The sequence below is a fragment of the Panicum virgatum genome, chromosome 4K (assembly GCF_016808335.1).
Source record: "Panicum virgatum strain AP13 chromosome 4K, P.virgatum_v5, whole genome shotgun sequence".
NCBI classification, from domain to species: Eukaryota; Viridiplantae; Streptophyta; class Magnoliopsida; order Poales; family Poaceae; genus Panicum; species Panicum virgatum.
In genome coordinates this window covers 24595794-24614563 of record NC_053139.1, presented here as the reverse complement: position 1 = coordinate 24614563, position 18770 = coordinate 24595794, and the positions used below count along the sequence as shown (strand labels likewise).

At 46.5% G+C, this 18770-nt stretch overlaps 1 pseudogene; it reads right to left on the bottom strand.

Moving 5' to 3' along the window:
* LOC120703542 overlaps positions 1–18770 on the bottom strand; it is a 45596-nt pseudogene that overhangs the window by 14233 nt on the left and 12593 nt on the right.

The window sequence follows — 18770 nt, the reverse complement described above, 5'->3', positions numbered from 1 at the left end:
GTTTTACTGTCGGGTTTTGCGAGGGGTATCCCAAGGAGAGTGGTTATGAGTAGGGACTCGCCGGGATCAGAACGCGATGGTGCAAGGAACACAAGGTTTTAGACAGGTTCAGGCCCCCGGAGTGTAATGCCCTACGTCCTGTGTGGTGGTTTGTATTCCCTCTGGTATTGTTCGATGTTTTGGAGGGGTCCCTGCCTGCCCTTATATATCTTGGGGGGACAGGGTTACATGGAAAGTCCTAGTCGAGTTCTGTTATGATCCTAGTCCGAGTGGTTCGGCTAGTTCCCGAGTACGTCGACTAGTTCTACTCCTATTCGGGTAGATATAAGAGAGGTAGGGCGTATCCATGTAGTATTCCCTACTCTAGAATATTCTGTGCTCGTGGGTAGTCCCGCTGTCCCGGGTTCGACACGCATACCAAAAAAAAGATAACCAAAAGATTAGTATTCTCAAATATCAAATGCAAATAGAGGTGTACTTCTTCTAAAAATTGTAAAATATAAAATACAGACAAATAAGAATAAATTTTGGATGCATGAATGTACTTACTACAAATTAAAAATAGCTTGAAATATTCAACTTTGAATTCCATATAGAACTCTTCTAAAAATTATGAATGCATATATCATACTGAATTTTAATTGAAAGTTATAAAATGAACATTGTATTTGCCTAAACTGTTGGCAGTAGAATAGAGGAGGTAGGAGCTCTACTACTCAGGGAGCTAGAACACAGGCTAGACTTTTTGGAGCTGTTAAACTACTCATGCATTGCATATAGCCATTCATATTTATAGTACATATGCCATAAGTTTAAAACCGACCTCTACACTACCAAGGGGGTGTTTGAGAGAGCTTTGCTCGCTCCACCAAAAACAGCTCCACTCCATGAAAAAATATCCAAACAGGTCAACTAGCTCCACACCACTCCAGGAAAAATTGGCTCTACTCCAAATTTTTTTGGGAGCTCTTCAAGAGGTGCTCCACCAAATAGTGGACCTGATGGAGTTGGGGGATAATTACCCACCTGCCACTGGTTACACATATACCCCTTCAAGAAAAGAAAAAGTTAACAAACTGATCCATTGGCCTCATGCTCCTGCTGCCGCCCCCGCGGGGGGCCGCCATCGCCGCCGCCCATCGAAGCTGCCTCTGCTGCCACCGCCCGCTTCCCGCCGGGGCTCCCGCCGTCGTCGCTCGGAGGTACTGTCGCGACCGCCACCGCTACCTCCCGTCGGTGCTACCGCCAGTGCCGCCGCCTGCCGGGGCTCCCGTTGGCGCCGGTGCCACCAGGGCTCCCGTCACCTGCAGGGGCACACCCAAGGGGAAAGGCTTGCCTGCATGTACTTGTGTCCGCCGGCACTATCCTAACCGTTGATCCTGTGCTGGGACCCACATCGTCATTCCTCCCCTTCATTTAAGTGTACTAGCTGTGTTCCATATTCCCGCTCTCTACACAAAAATCAGTGCAGGAAGATGTTCCGACGGTGGCGATAGTCCATGTGGCCACCAGTACATGCGGAAAAACCACATCCCACACCCAGGGAGGAGGAAGAGGAAAGGTGGAGTGGAGGTAGAAGAATTACCTAACAAGCAGGGCCCGCGTGGAAGTGAGGGGAGTTTAGATGGGCCGAGACGATCTGCTGGCCAATGCTGCTGGCTGGCAGGGTGGAAGGAGCCGGGCTGTCCTTTTAGAGCTGTTGAGTGGAGTTAGACAGTAGCCAAACATGATGGAGTTTATTTGGTGGAGTGGAGTTTGTGGACTGGAGCTGTTTTTTTGAGGGTGGAGCTCTCCTAAACACCCCTAAGCAAAAACAAAATTGTCTACATCTATTTGCGGTAAGAGAACATCTGCTAGCTTTACTTACTGAGGAAATATACTAGCTGATCTATAATACTTCTAGAAGGTAATTAAGTACTAACACAAGGATTACTTACTAACATAAACAAGAAGTATACTACCAATATTTTTGTTATACTATTACTACTAGCTCTATCATGAAATGGCCGTCATTTCGACTCAACTGCCACTGATAGCAGTTATTTGCTGTAATAACATCCATTTGTCTATAGAGTAGAATTTTAAGGGCTCCAAAGCCAGACACTTTAAAATGCCTCCTTTTGTATATACAATAAGCCCCTTTTATATTCTTCATAGCATATTCAACCAATAATTTTTTATGGTCCTTTGAGTTGAAAATGTTGCTATATTCAACTGTTAAAGCCTTTAAAGGTCCCTGCTCAAAAAACAATTGAAAGCAATGGCTCAACTGCCTTGCTGGGACTTGGAAGTTGAAATTAAGCCTCTGGAAGAGTTGGGCACCTGACAAGTGCAAATACTTCATGTGGACAGTGGCACACAAAAAATGTTGGACAGCTGATCGCCTAGCAAGAAAAGGACTTCCCCACCCTACTGTGTGCCCCCTCAGTGACCAGGTTGAGGAAACAATAGACCACTTACTGGTCTCTTGTGTTTTTTCCCGCCAGATGTGGTTCAATGTGCTGCAAGGGCTTGGACTGCAAGCACTTGCCCTGGGACCAGATGATCTGATTTTCGATGATTGGTGGGATAATGTGAGTAACAGGGTATCTGGTCAGGTCCAAAAAGGAGTCAATTCTATAGTCATTTTGGGAGCATGGAATCTATGGAATCAACGAAACCGGTGTGTCTTTGATGGGACTGACCCTGATTTGAGCAGCATCATCTCGACCACCAAGGAGGATCTGCCGCAGTGGTCTATCGCTGGGGCTAAAGGAGTCTCCTTCCTCCTTGCCCTGGCCCCTATGATCACCTAATTTTGGGTCTGGTCTAGCCTTGGTCTTGTAGTTTACTTTAAGAGAGTGAGTGATAAGATGTATTTCTAGGGAGTGTTACAGTGCCTCTTTCTGTAACCCTTGAAGGGGTACCTCATTTTCTTCTTAATATAATGATGCGCAGTTCTCCTGCACATTCGAGAAAAAATTAAGCCTCACTTTGATTTTCTTCCCTGTATTGACATTGTATGTAAAGTCACCCTTCCGTATCACACCATCATAGATTCTAGAAAGAAACAGTAAGAATAAAGTAGTTAGGTAAATATCATAGAATTTTCTTCCACTACAGAGATAATCAGCAAGAAAACAATAGATCAGTAACTAGAAGAACAAGAATCACCTTATAGATATGTCAGCTGACCAAAACGGCCTTCTTCTAGCTTAAACGCTAATGCCACAAGTGGCTCAGCTGGAGTCCCAGCCAATAATACCTAAGACCAAGATAAAAGCTGTAACTCAATGCAAACAATAATAGTATGAAATTTGTCACTAATTATAACGGAGGGCTACAGTGGAAATGCTCCACAGTTACAAACAAGCTTCCCAACCTTCTTACCATTATATACATACCACCTTGTCATTTCCACTAGTAGGATGAGTGGTACAAGATGGGAAGTGTTAAAAAGAGCGAAGAAAAGATTTGATCTATTTTTATAATACAATTGTTGAAATCCCTTAGTACCTTCTCTTCCGATTTGTTTTGATCAAGGGCGTAGTTGTCAACCTCCAATGGGCATGGTAGATAGTCCAGCACACCATCAAGAAGTGGTTGAACACCCTATAAAACCAATTAAAGCAGACAGTGTAAGCTCAAAAAACTGTGCAATCATCTTATATAAATCATTTCACTGTTAGAATTAACAGTATAACTGCCAACATTGTATCACAGCTGCTTATATTTCTCATCCTAGAGCGGTTACAAAACTTCAAAGACTTATCTTCACCAAAGTTTGATAAACAGCCAATACCCACAGTTATGGGTGATTGTTGTTGACTTAAACAGTCCTAAAGCATTAATAAGTCTGCGCTAAATTGGCTATCTCCTACTACATTGGTGATAGGAGGACGAAGAGCAAAGCAGATGCTTATCCAATGCAATTACTCTATTATTCCTTTGAGTCAGATCCCTTTTGAATGCCGTGAACAAATGGATTGTACAATAGTAGCATTGTGCTTGATTGTAGGTCTACAGAAGATCTTAAATTGCAAGCACCTAAGACATCCAAAGATGGTTGATGGCACAAACATATTTCAGTGCAACACATAATAAGTTACAAAACAGGTTTGTTTGCATATGGTTCATACAGATAATGTGTATATTCTAAAAATAAAAGATCGGTGCATAATTTCAATTTTTAATTTGCTACCTTTACTTTTGGAATTAGAGAAGATTGACACCTGTATTTGTAGCATTAGGAAAATAGCATATATGACATAATTTAGTCTGTATTACATTTGGGCTTTCAATACAGCCTTAGTGTGACTTGCCACATGAACTTTTAAGGGCTTGCTCTTACCACTAGTAGAATTATTATACTTAAAAAGTTTTAGTTATATCATACTATACGTCATGCATTAAATTAAAGTTCTGAAATACAAAAGCAGCAAGGCCCATTCAATCACAGCTGCTTGTTTTAAATTTACAATCCAGCTATTTGCTAAGCAAAATCAGTAACAATAAATTCTAGAGCTGTTTCAAAACCTTTAGGAACACAGGTTTAGCAACCATTTTCATTATCAACCAAGACGATATGGGTCTTTTAAAACCATTTGCACAAGAAATAAAAAATAAATGAAAACATTCAGGGACTGGACGAAAATTGCAGCAACAAACCTTATTTTTGAATGCACTTCCCATGTAAACTGGTATGAACTTCCGTGCCACTGTTGCTCTTCGAATAGCTGCCTGATTAAGAATATAACATCAAGCAGCATGACAACAATTTTGGAAGAACTAACCGGTCATCAATTTATCAATACCATTATCATGCATTTTTAAAACCTAGTATAGTCAGAAATAGGAAAGATGCAAACAAATGTAGATTTTGACTGTAAACTTTTGTGCCAATAAGTTGGCAAGATATCATGTCATAAATAACAAATCCTGTTGTGAACTCAAATACCAATCAGAAAAAGATCATCTGCATATCTTGAACATAAAGATTTAATTACAAATTCTAAATGTTTCAATTTCAGCTCATACAAATGCATAAAAAATATTTGCTTTGGTATAGGACCAAGACTTCAAAGCATTGTACATATCACCAATAAACAAGGGCTACAGATTTGCAGGACATACTTTTTTCCTTACAGAGCATATAATTGTGTAAACCATTTTTCATAGCATAGGATCAAAAACTTCAACAGGTGTGGATTTATAACCCCAACCAATAAGGCCCAAGGACATCACATCCTTTCAACAATCACTTTTACATCTACAGGAATTTTTTTTATTTAATTAGATGATACTGTAAACATTTATGCATGCATAATTACATTTCTCTCTTGGTTTTGCTGGACAAATTACAGGTCAATTTTGATCATGAGCTTATGTTGACAAATTATAGAAACACCTTGCCGTAAATAACCGGTCTGAAATTCAAAAGGAATTTAGGCTTGTTTTTAACTTAATTACTGAAAAAATTCAAATAATCATCTTCCATCATACAAATTACTCGTTACATGTTCTACTGACAAATTAAGAAAGCAGAGCCGCTATCTGACTACCAAAATGTTTTTAACATAGCAAGATCAACTATATATATTCTATATTCACAATCCCTTACAAAATATATATCTGTACGATAATCAAGTAATAGAACAATAAAAATAATGGAGATAGTAGACTTTTTGGGGGGGGGTGATCTAAAATGTTTTTTAAAGTCAAGTTGAACAAACCTTAAGCTGATTAGCTGTTATTGGCTCATCATTGAGAAAAGCTTCAGCAAGCTGATCGTCTACTTCGGAAACAACTTCAATAAGTTCACGTCGCTTCTCACTGACTAAATCTGCCATGTTCGATGGAACATCATATGCGGTGACATTCTGTCTGCACTTTAGAAATAGATGTGCCATCTAAGATGCCAAAAAAAAATAGCCCTATGGAAAATCTCTCAAGAACAAGACTCACCCACTAGAACCCTCGAACTTATAAGCCTTCATTTCTACAAGATCAACAAGACCCTCGAACTCCTCTTCTAATCCTATGGGTACATGTACAGCTGCATTGTGGTGCCGGAGCTTGGAACGTGCCTTTGCACAGAAAGAATGAAAGCAATAATCAGCTTGGAGAAACTGGTTCCAACATATAACCTCAAGATGTCATAACCAGAACATCAGTAGAAGTAAATGTACTAAAGTAACAATAAAATGTTAAAGCAAATGGGGATAGGATGGAACACAACAATAAATAAAATAAAATATATAGCATAGATGATGATCCAGTGGTCTTGACCAAAACCCATCATAGCAACAAAATGTAAGCCTTATTTACCTTAGGTAACAAAACTGCAAGTAATAAGGCTATCTACAATTGAAACTTATTTACCTTTAGGTAACAGAACTGCAAGATACTAATAAGGCTATCTACAATAGAAGATAAAGAGTAAAAAAGTTATCATTTAGAAAATAATAGATACTGATTCGAAATTTTCCCAAAAACAATTTGCATGTTCACCTAAAAACGACAAATGTCAATAAAAACATGTGACAACTTTGACAGAAGTCATTCCATAAGAGATGGTATTTTCCCTTCCGAATAATATTTTCTTGAGGGGGAAAGGATCGCATTTACCAATTACCAATAATGTACATTCAGAGAGGAAGATTGTGTGGTAGCCGATTTAAAAAGGAAAAGTTCATATTACACCACCAACCATTAAACCACACAAAAACAATTCTCATCCGTTATCTAGCATGGTTTTTAAGTCGTCGCCTTGTTGTCCGAGCGGAATTTCAATCCTGGCATCGCGATCGCCGTGCCCTCCCCGTGTATGGCGTCCAATGTCGTCGCCTAGGCATGATTGGCATCGTTTTCCCGCCCAGCAGACACCCCACGAGCCAAAACGATTCGGCATGAGGGAGAAACGGCGGGAGCAGCGTGTGTGCGCAGGAATTGCGCGCCTACACCTCCACAAGCGACCCCATCTGTGCCGCACGCAGATTTAGAGAGAGGAACGAAGAAACGGAAGGAGAAGAGGGCGGCGGCTCTCGGAATCCTCGTTGGCGGCACAGGGCCTCAGTCCAGCTGTGCCCACACCTCGGTCCAGCGGCTCCCATCCCTTCTGCTACGACCAATCCAGTCCGCCTACATCTACATCCATGCTTGGTTAGATTGGACATGGATATACTCTGCTCTGCTGTGCTGAGCTTCCTGCAGTAGGAGGCAAACAACATTGGCTGCTCTACTCCACTGTACATACACTATACATATTATATAATAAGCTAGTTTTTTGTGAATGTGTGCCTGATGACTGATTCATGTGATTGTACCTTACTGCATTTTGCTCAGTTTTGTTATTTGCTACTCTCTGCTTCAGAATTGACAGCAACAAGGTATGTTTATGCTGCTTCATCCTAGATTAGGATATGAGTATGGTGTCGCCTTGCCGCGTGTCTTACTCGCCTAGGCATCTGGAAGGGGGTGGGTCGCCACAGCTCACCTTACTGCCTTAAAAACCATGTCATCTAATTTGAATAGTGATTTTGAAAGTATAAGAAAGAAGTGGTAAGAACAAAAAGAAAAGAAATCAGGGAGAACTCTACAAGTATATTTCTTTTCCAAAAACATTTATATACATAGTAATTCTAACGAAGCCATCTGTGACAATATTTTAAAACATGAATACTTCTGGTGCATGACTATGTATTTTTGTGCAATTCACATGCACTTTTCCCCTAGTATCCTACAAGTAGGAAATGTGAAATAAATAAATCAGAAAAAAATCGAGAATGTTATTTTAGTTAGTTGTTCCAACCATATCCATTCTTTCAATTAAGATTATATTAAAAAAACTGTACTTCTTAATTAAAAAATGATCACACAAGCGAAGGGCAATTGTTCGGAGCTACTTTCATGAGACTGGGCTACAGGACAACGGAATGGCCTAAGGAGGGCAATCTTTTTGTAACTTTATGAAGCACACGTTAAGTGCAGGGACAGAGAAGCAAATGTAAACTAGCGGTACTAGAGGGAAGTATAAATCTTCAATGGAGAAGAGGCCAAATGCTAATATTCAGTAATGTGAAGCATCTCCCTAGAAATAGAGTGGATATAAGTTTCAGGATCAAGTTGGACATGGTAATGCATGAGATCACTAACTGTTGTGGACGCCTTTGTGGGCCGTGTTTACCAGCGCAGGCGGCGCACACAGCAGCAGCCAGCCCAGGAAGATTAGTTTGTTAGATAAATTATTAAGTTTGGATTTGGTTGTTAGGAGATTTGGAAGGTTTTTAGCCGCCGGCATGATATAAGCCAGCTAGGTTAGGGTTAATAGGCAGCCAGGAAGATTGAATCCCGAAGGTTCAGAGCCTCCTCGGAGGGCGAACTGGGTTCAATTTGGCCTTGTTACCTCTAAGTTTTCGATCTATAAAGCTGTCATCATTAAGCCACATCATTTGGTATTCAGAGCCAGATTTTTTTTTCCTTCCATGCACACACCATAAATCCCACCCAAGTTCCCACCCTCGTCTGCGCCTTACGATCTGCCGCCATGGCCTAACCCACCAATGGTGAGCTCAAGCAGTTGATCACCGACGTCCTCTCCAAGGTCACGGCGGTCGAAGGCGAGGTTTCCTCGCTGAAAGTAGATCAAGCGCGACTCCATGTTGCCGTCAACAACGTCCAATCGGCACAGCGCGATGCTATGCTGCTGAATCGTCTGGATCCGGGCCGCGGGACAAACACACCTACGATCCCACGGCGACGTCCCCGACGGCGTCCCACAAGCTGCGCCTCCCCAAGTTTGACGGCTCCACCGACCCCATCGCCTAGACGCACCACTGCGAGCAGTTCTTCCGCGCCGCTCATACCGCCGATGATGAAATGGTACTTCCACCTCGAACGCTGGCGTCCTTTTAAATGGATGGCGCAGCGCAGCAATGGTACTTCCACCTCGAACGCAATCAAGGCGTTCCAACGTGGCAATGGTTCGTTGAGCTCGTGAACCTCCGCTTCGGACCGCCGACGCGCAGCAATCCCCTCGGCGAGCTCATCCAGGTACGCCGCACCGGTACGGTGGCCGAATATCAGGATCGATTCCTGACGTTCCTGGCCCGTTGCGACGGCGTGACGGAGCTCCAGCAGGTTGCCATCTTCACCGCGGGTCTCGGGGCCCCCTGTAAGTCGACGTCGAGCTGCAACGCCTGGTGTCCCTTGAGGATGCCATGAGCCTCGCGCGGTCCTTCGAGGGCCGCCTCATTACGCACGATGCTACCTCGGCTAGCCAGCGTGCGGCGTCACGGCCGGCCTCGACCCGCGCCCCTGCGCCTTCACTACCGTACGCGTCGTCCCCATTGGCAGTCTCCGCCTCCAACCCGCCAACGCCGTCGGCACCGCCACCAGGTCAGCAAGCGCGCTCGCCATCAGGAGCGCGCTTCAATCGCCTGACCCCGGAACAGATGGCGCAGTGCCGCGAGGGCGGCCTCTGCTTCAACTGCCCCGCCAAGTTCTCTAGTGCACACATCAAGGAATGCCCCATGCGCGGCACCTATGTGCTCGAGCTCGACGACGACACCACGGCAAATGAGGAGGATGAGGAGGTACAGATCTCTCTCCACGCGCTCTCTGGCATCGCCACCAGCCTGACGATGCAGCTGAGCGCCGTGATCGCTGACCAGTCGGTCCACGCATTGGTGGATTCGGGATCCACCCACTGCTTCATCGCGGATGGCACCGCGCGCCACCTCGGCCTCGCACCGGCCCTACGCCCGGGACTGACGGTCGGCGTTGCAAATGGAGATCGCATCGCGTGCACCGGCTTCTGCCCCGCCGTCCACATCGTCATTGGGCACGAGGCGTTCGCCATCGACTTCTTCGTCATTCCCCTGGAGGGCTACGAGATGGTCCTCGGCTGCCAATGGCTGAGCACGCTGGGCCCAATCATGTGGGACTTTGGGCGGCGGACAATGTCCTTCTGGAGCGATGATCACCGCGTCCAGCGGTCTGGCTTGCCCACCACGCCAACTGCCCACGTCCACGCCTGCTCCACGGGCGATCTGCTCCAGCTACTACTCCCAGAGTTCGCGGACATCTTCGAGAAGCCGCAAGGGCTACCGCCACCACGCGCCGGCAACCACCGCATCCATCTACTGCCGGACACCCCGCCGGTTACGGTTCACCCCTACCGCTACCCCCAGCTGTTGAAGGACGAAATCAAGAAGCTGCAGCAGGGGATCATTCGCCCCAGCACGTCGCCCTTCTCATCACCGGTGCTGCTCATGCGGAAGAAGGACGGCAGCTGGCGCTTCTGCGTCGACTATCGCGCCCTCAACGCCAAGACCATCAAGGACAAGTTCCTGATCCCTGTGGTCAATGAGCTCCTCGACGAATTGAAGAGTGCGCACTTCTTCACCAAGCTCGACTTGCAAAGTGGGTATCACTAGGTGCTCATGCACCCTGAAGACATTGCCAAGACGGCCTTCCGTACCCACCATGGCCACTTCGAGTTCGTCATCATGGCGTTTGGCCTCACGAACGCACCATCGATGTTCCAGGCCATGATGAACGGCATCCTGCAGCCGTTACTCCGCCGCTTCGTCCTCGTCTTCTTCGACAACATCCTCATCTACAGTCCGTTGTGTGCGGCTCACCTTCAGCACGTGCGTGTCGTGTTCCAGGTGCTACGCACGCACCAACTCGCCCTCAAGCAAAGAAAGTGCTCGTTCGGCGAACGTTCTGTGGCATATCTGGGTCACGTCATCACTGACGGCAACGTCACCATGGACCCAGCCAAAGTGGATGCCGTGCAAGCATGGCCTGCGCTGACGACGGTGCGCGTTCTACGAGGATTCCTCGATCTCACTGGGTATTACCGGAAATTCATCCATGATTATGGCGTGGTGGCTCGACCATTGACCCAGCTCCTCAGGCGAGAGGCGTTCTATTGGTCCAGTGATGCGGACGTGGCGTTCCTCGCCCTCAAGCAGGCACTCATGACTGGCCCAGCCCTGCAATTGCCAGACTTCGATGTCCCCTTCATCGTCAACTGCGACGCCTCTGGCTCGGGCTTTGGCGCCGTGCTTCATCAGGACGGCGGCCCAATCGCGTACTACAGCAGGCCGGTGGCACCATAGCATGCCAAGCTCACAGTGTACGAGTGTGAGCTCATTGGTTTCATCAAGGCAGTGCGACACTGGCGGCCATACCTGTGGGCACGGCCGTTCGTGGTGCGCACGGACCACTACTCCCTCAAGTTTCTTCTTGATCAGCGCCTCTCCACCATACCACAACACACGTGGGTAAGCAAATTGTTTGGATATGATTTCGGCATGGAGTTCAGTCCAAGGAAGACGAACACGGTGGCCGACACATTGTCACGCCATGATGAGGAGATCGCCGCCACACAGGCCATCTCCTCTCCGGCCTTCGACTGCTTCGACGAATTTCGCCGAGAAGCAGAGCACCTGGCGGACATCGGCCGCCTAGTCCGTTGTGGACGGGTTCGTCCTCCACGACGGGTGCATCTTTGTCCCAAAACCGACATCTGCGCTGTAGCCTAAGCTCCTCGCCACGGCTCACGGCGCGGGCCACGGGGGTGTCCAAAAGACCCTGCAATGACTCCGCGCCTCCTTCAACCCCGGGGCGGCCCGGCTTGTGCGCGACTACATCAAGGGGTGTGTGGTCTGTCAACGGAACAAAACAGAGCATCTCCATCCTGCCGGCCTGCTGCAACCATTGGAGGTCCCGAGCGTCGTATGGGCAGACATTGCTCTGGACTTCGTTGAGGGATTTCCTCGGATTGGTGGCAAATCCGTGGTGCTCGCAGTCGTCAATCGCTTATCCAAGTACGCCCACTTCATCGCCCTCAGCCACCCCTACACCGCGATCTCAGTCGCGACGGCATTCTTCGACAACATCGTTCGCCTTCACGGGATCCCCTGCTCCATCGTCAGTGATCGCGACCCCGTCTTCAACAGCGCATTCTGGGGAGAGCTGTTCAAGCTCGCCGATGTCTCCCTGCGCATGAGTATGGCGTTTCACCCCCAGACCGATGGCCAATCGGAGGTGACAAATCGAGTTTTGGGGGTCTATCTGCTGCGCTGTCTCGCCAAAGATCGGCCCAAGAGCTGGTTGCGCTGGCTTCCGTGGGCGGAATTTTGCTACAACACATCATTCCAGACGGCACTGAAGATGACGCTGTTTCGTGTGGTCTATGGCCGTGACCCGCCGCCATTGATCCCCTATCAGCCGGGCAGTGCGAAGGTTGCGGCCGCCCACCGCCAGCTGGGTGACCGCGACGAGTTCCTCGCCGACGTTAAAGAGCTTCTGCTGCACACGCAAGAGCTGATGCATAGTCATTACGATGGTCACCATCGCGATGTGCAGTTCGCCGTGGGTGACTGGGTTTGGCTTCGTCTTCACCAGCGGATGGCGGCCGCTATCACGGACAAGGCTGCAGGCAAGTTGGCGCCTCGCTTATACGGGCCATTTCGTGTGGAGGCACGGATTGGCTCAGTGGCATATCATCTGGCATTGCCCCCGCGCGCACGCATTCACCCAGTTTTCCACGTCATCTTCCTCAAGAAGTTCGTCGGTGAGCCACCGGCGGAGGTTGTGCAGTTGCCCCAATCAAACATGGCAGGGTCCTCCCTGTTCCTACCAGCGTATTGAAAACTGTGTTACATGGACACGTATGTCCAAAATTTTTTTGCCGCGTCGGTGCGCATCGCAGTGTCGACACGCACCTGACACTGCTGGATTCGTATCTGACACGGTGAGGACGAATCTTGTTGCCGGGGGAGAGAGAAAAAGGTCATGTGCTGATGTGCACAAGTTAGCAAACGAGCAGAAGACATGGATGCATGTGTAGCAGTAGAGAGAGAAGTGTTTTCACTGCCGATTTGAGGGTTCTGTCATGTAGATACTGTAGCTAGTCTGTAGCTTTTGCTGTGCTCTCAGGCCTTTTCCTTGGGTGAAGCATTAATGGGATCTCTTGTGGCCTTCTAGTTTGTGTTATAGGTCTACACTCAGAATATATTTATTATTTGAAAAGCTAAAATACTATTAAATTAATTTTAAAAATATATATTGGACGAATCCTCGAATCCTAATTTTCTGAGCTTGCCGAGTCCGACACCCGCACCCGTGTCCCGGTAACACAGATTGAAAACCCGTCTCAACTAAGGCCAATGGCAGGTCTTGGTGCAGTGGTTGGGGCGTCCAACTGCCGATGCTACTTGGGAGATGGTGACGGATTTCAAGCAGCAACACCCAGATTTCTAGCTCGAGGACGAGCTGTTTCATAGCGAGGGAGGAAGTGTTGTGGCCGCCTTTGTGGGCCGTGTTTACCAGCGCAGGCGGCGCACACAGCAGCCGCCGGCCCAGGAAGATTACTTTGTTAGATAAATTAGTAAGTTTGGATTTGGTTGTTAGGAGATTTGGAAGGTTTGTCAGCCGCCGGCATGATATAAGCCGGCTAGGTTAGGGTTAATAGGCAGCCAAGAAGATTGAAGCCCGAAGGTTCAGAGCCTCCTCGAAGGGCGAACTGGGTTCAATTTGGCCTTGTTATCTCCAAGCTTTCGATCTATAAAGCTGTCATCGTTAAGCCACATCACTAACTATACAGTATCATGCTCAACTAATATTATATTAGTAAGCTAGCACAGGTGTGTGGGGTTAATTGGTACATTTTTTTTGACTAAGTGTTGTAGTGTTGATTTCTTTTTCTTTTTTTTTGAAACGCAACTTCATTAGGATTTGGGTGAGATCATGGTGATCTAATTTATAGTAATGAGTGTCTCTCTAGTTGGATACTAATGATAGTGCTCTGGATGGGATGGCAAGAAAATACATCAGTCATCAATTACTTCATTTTTTGCCTCCTAAGCTAGCCTGTGCGCTGTGCTGTTTGCTGATTAGTAAAGCATTGAGAATGATTTCTTCAGATGCATAGGAATGTTCATTATCATACAAAATGTTCTCCATTACAATGATAGCATCATAGTTTAGCTAATGATATGATATTACCATGGCAATTTCTTAAGTTTGTCTTCCTGGCGCGAAATTCTAAAACATATTGAATACATGGAATAAGGCATAATTTAATGAACAGAGAGAGGAATTTTTTTTCCAGAACTAAAGTGCTATCTGCAAAATCAGACTGATGCTCATCTGGTTAAGAACCTTCCATGGATCAGCTCCCATACGGTCCAACTTGTTAATGAACGCAACCCTTGGAATTTCATATCTTCTCATTTGCCGATCAACAGTGATCGACTGACTTTGTACGCCACCAACACTACATAGCACAAGTATAGCACCATCAAGAACACGGAGTGCCCTTTCAACGTCAATGGTGAAATCCACGTGACCTGGAGTATCAATAATATTAACCTGCATCCACATTATAAAGTGAGTTTTCAATCCCTATAACAAGAACAATGTAATGTGGGTTCAAAAAAAAAGATTCATTTGGATGATCTAACACTGAGCTGTGAATGTAGCAAAGGGTAAGGCGTATGATGACCTGTATCAACGGCTAGGCACGAAAGAAGGGGAGAAGGACATTTATAGGATGGCTAGGATCCGCGAGCGGAAGACAAGGGACATCAACCAAATCAAATGCATTAAGGATGGGACAGATCGACTGCTAGTGAAGGATGAGGAGATCATGGATAGATGGAGAGAGTACTTCGACAAGTTGTTTAATGGGGAGAGTGAGGACCCTACCCTTGAGTTAGATGACTCTTTTGACGATACCAACAGACGTTTTGTGAGGAGAATTCAGGAGGTAGAGATCGGAGAGGCTTTGAAGAGGATGAAGGGAGGTAAATCGATGGGCCCTGATGGTATCCCCATTGAGGTGTGGAGATGCCTAGGAGATAGAGCAATAGTATGGTTAACTAAGCTTTTTAATCTCATTTTTCGGTCAAACAAGATGCCGGAAGAATGGAGGAGAAGTATATTAGTACCTATCTTCAAAAACAAGGGTGATGTTCAAAGTTGTACTAACTACCGTGGGATTAAGCTGATGAGCCATACGATGAAGCTTTGGGAGAGGGTTATCGAGCATCGCCTAAGAAGAGTGACAAGTGTGACCCAAAACCAATTTGGGTTCATGCCTGGAAGGTCAACCATGGAGGCGATTTTCTTAATACGACAATTGATGGAGAGATATAGGGAACAGAAGAAGGACTTGCACATGGTCTTCATTGACCTTGAGAAGGCATATGACAAAGTACCGAGAAATGTCATGTGGTGGGCCTTGGAGAAGCACAAAGTCCCAACTAAGTACATTACCCTCATTAAGGATATGTACAAGGATGCGACGATGTTTGTCCGGACATGTGATGGCAACACCACTGACTTTCCTATTAACATAGGCCTACACCAGGGGTCAGCATTGAGCCCTTATTTATTTGCTTTAGTGATGGATGAGGTCACAAGGGATATACAAGGTGAGATCCCTTGGTGTATGATCTTTGCTGATGATGTGGTGCTAGTTGACGAGAGTAGGGCATGGGTTAGTAGGAAGTTAGAGCTGTGGAGACGCACGTTAGAGTCGAAAGGGTTCAGACTTAGTAGGACCAAGGCCGAGTACATGATGTGCGATTTCAGCGCGACTAGGCATGAGGGGGGAGATGTTAGTCTAGATGGACAAGTGGTGGTCCAGAAGGATACTTTTCGGTATTTAGGATCGGTGCTACAAAAGGATGGCGACATTGATGAAGATGTTAGGCATAGAATTTCAGCTGGCTGGTTGAAATGGCGGCAAGCTTCTGGCATCCTTTGTGACAAGAAGGTGCCACAAAAGCTAAAAGGCAAATTCTATAGGACAGCAATTCGTCTGGCGAATGTTGGCCTACAAAAAGGCGACATGTCCAGCAACTGAGTGTAGCAGAGATGCGGATGTTGCGGTGGTTTTGCGGGCACACAAGGAGAGATAGAGTCCGGAACGAAGTTATTCGGGATAGGGTCGGAGTGGCACCAATTGAGGAGAAACTTACCCAGCATCGGCTGAGATGGTTTGGACATGTCCAACGAAGGCCTCCTGAGGCACCGGTGGGTAATGGGGTTATTGAGCGGGTCGACAATGTAAAGAGGGGTAGAGGTAGACCTAAACTGACGTGGGATGAGTCGGTTAAGAGAGACCTTAAGGATTGGAATATCTCTAAAGAGATAGCTTTGGATAGGAGTGCTTGGAGACTAGCTATCAATGTGCCTGAACCTTGAACTTATTTCTTTCGGGTTTCATCTCTAGCCTACCCCAACTTGCTTGGGAAAAAAGGCTATGTTGTTGTTGTTGTTGGATGATCTAACACTCTAATCATTCTTCATGAACTGCCTCAGCCAGTTAGAATGACCCAAAGCCACAGGCCCTGGCCCGAAGACATTAATGCAACTTAAAATCAGTAATTACTAATCAATTCACCCAATCTAATTAGTCAATATTTTCCGTGAAAAATGTGTGGATGAAAAGCACACTTGTACAATAGTGCACAGCAAACAACCACTACCCCACTAACAGAGCCATGAATATGTCATGAAATACCCAAGGCATATTGGCATCCACTCCAAAACCACTGTGCAAAAATTCATGCAATTGTTACGTTCTCCTCTCTGGTGTACATATGCCATAAGTTTGAAACCGACCTCTACACTACCAAGGGGGTGTTTGGGAGAGCTTTGCTCGCTCCACCAAAAACAGCTCCACTCCATGAAAAAATATCCAAACAGGTCAACTAGCTCCACACCACTCCAGGAAAAATTGGCTCTACTCCAAATTTTTTTGGGAGCTCTTCAAGAGGTGCTCCACCAAATAGTGGACCTGATGGAGTTGGGGGATAATTACCCACCTGCCACTGGTTACACATATACCCCTTCAAGAAAAGAAAAAGTCAACAAACTGATCCATTGGCCTCATGCTCCTGCTGCCGCCCCCGCGGGGGGCCGCCATCGCCGCCGCCCATCGAAGCTGCCTCTGCTGCTGCCGCCCGCTTCCCGCCGGGGCTCCCGCCGTCGTCGCTCGGAGGTACTATCGCGACCGCCACCGCTACCTCCCGTCGGTGCTACCGCCAGTGCCGCCGCCTGCCGGGGCTCCCGCTGGCGCCGGTGCCACCAGGGCTCCCGTCACCTGCAGGGGCACACCCAAGGGGAAAGGCTTGCCTGCATGTACTTGTGTCCGCCGGCACTATCCTAACCGTTGATCCTGTGCTGGGACCCACATCGTCATTCCTCCCCTTCATTTAAGTGTACTAGCTGTGTTCCATATTCCCGCTCTCTACACAAAAATCAGTGCAGGAAGATGTTCCGACGGTGGCGATAGTCCATGTGGCCACCAGTACATGCGGAAAAACCACATCCCACACCCAGGAAGGAGGAAGAGGAAAGGTGGAGTGGAGGTAGAAGAATTACCTAACAAGCAGGGCCCGCGTGGAAGTGAGGGGAGTTTAGATGGGCCGAGACGATCTGCTGGCGAATGCTGCTGGCTGGCGGGGTGCAAGGAGCTGGGCTGTCCTTTTAGAGCTGTTGAGTGGAGTTAGACAGTAGCCAAACATGATGGAGTTTATTTGGTGGAGTGGAGTTTGTGGACTGGAGCTGTTTTTTTGAGGGTGGAGCTCTCCTAAATACCCCCTAAGGAAAAACAAAATTGTCTACATCTATTTGTGGTAAGAGAACATCTGCTAGCTTTACTTACTGAGGAAATATACTAGCTGATCTATAATACTTCTAGAAGGTAATTAAGTACTAACACAAGGATTACTTACTAACATAAACAAGAAGCATACTACCAATATTTTTGTTATACTATTACTACTAGCTCTATCATGAAATGGCCGTCATTTCGACTCAACTGCCACTGATAGCAGTTATTTGCTGTAATAACATCCATTTGTCTATAGAGTAGAATTTTAAGGGCTCCAAAGCCAGACACTTTAAAATGCCTCCCTTTTGTATATACAGTAAGCCCCTTTTATATTCTTCATAGCATATTCAACCAATAATTTTTTATGGTCCTTTGAGTTGAAAATGTTGCTATATTCAACTGTTAAAGCCTTTAAAGGTCCCTGCTCAAAAAACAATTGAAAGCAATGGCTCAACTGCCTTGCTGGGACTTGGAAGTTGAAATTAAGCCTCTGGAAGAGTTGGGCACCTGACAAGTGCAAATTCTTCATGTGGACAGTGGCACACAAAAAATGTTGGACAGCTGATCGCCTAGCAAGAAAAGGACTTCCCCACCCTACTGTGTGCCCCCTCAGTGACCAGGTTGAGGAAACAATAGACCACTTACTGGTCTCTTGTGTTTTTTCCCACCAGATGTGGTTCAATGTGCTGCAAGGGCTTGGACTGCAAGCACTTGCCCTGGGACCGGATGATCTGATTTTCGATGATTGGTGGGATAATGTGAGTAACTGGGTATCTGGTCAGGTCCAAAAAGGAGTCAATTCTATAGTCATTTTGGGAGCATGGAATCTATGGAATCAACGAAACCGGTGTGTCTTTGATGGGGCTGACCCTGATTTGAGCAGCATCATCTCGACCACCAAGGAGGATCTGCCGCAGTGATCTATCTGCTGGGGCTAAAGGAGTCTCCTTCCTCCTTGCCCTGGCCCCTATGATCACCTAATTTTGGGTCTGGTCTAGCCTTGGTCTTGTAGTTTACTTTAAGAGAGTGAGTGATAAGATGTATTTCTAGGGAGTGTTATAGTGCCTCTTTCTGTAACCCTTGAAGGGGTACCTCATTTTCTTCTTAATATAATGATGCGCAGTTCTCCTGCACATTCGAGAAAAAATTAAGC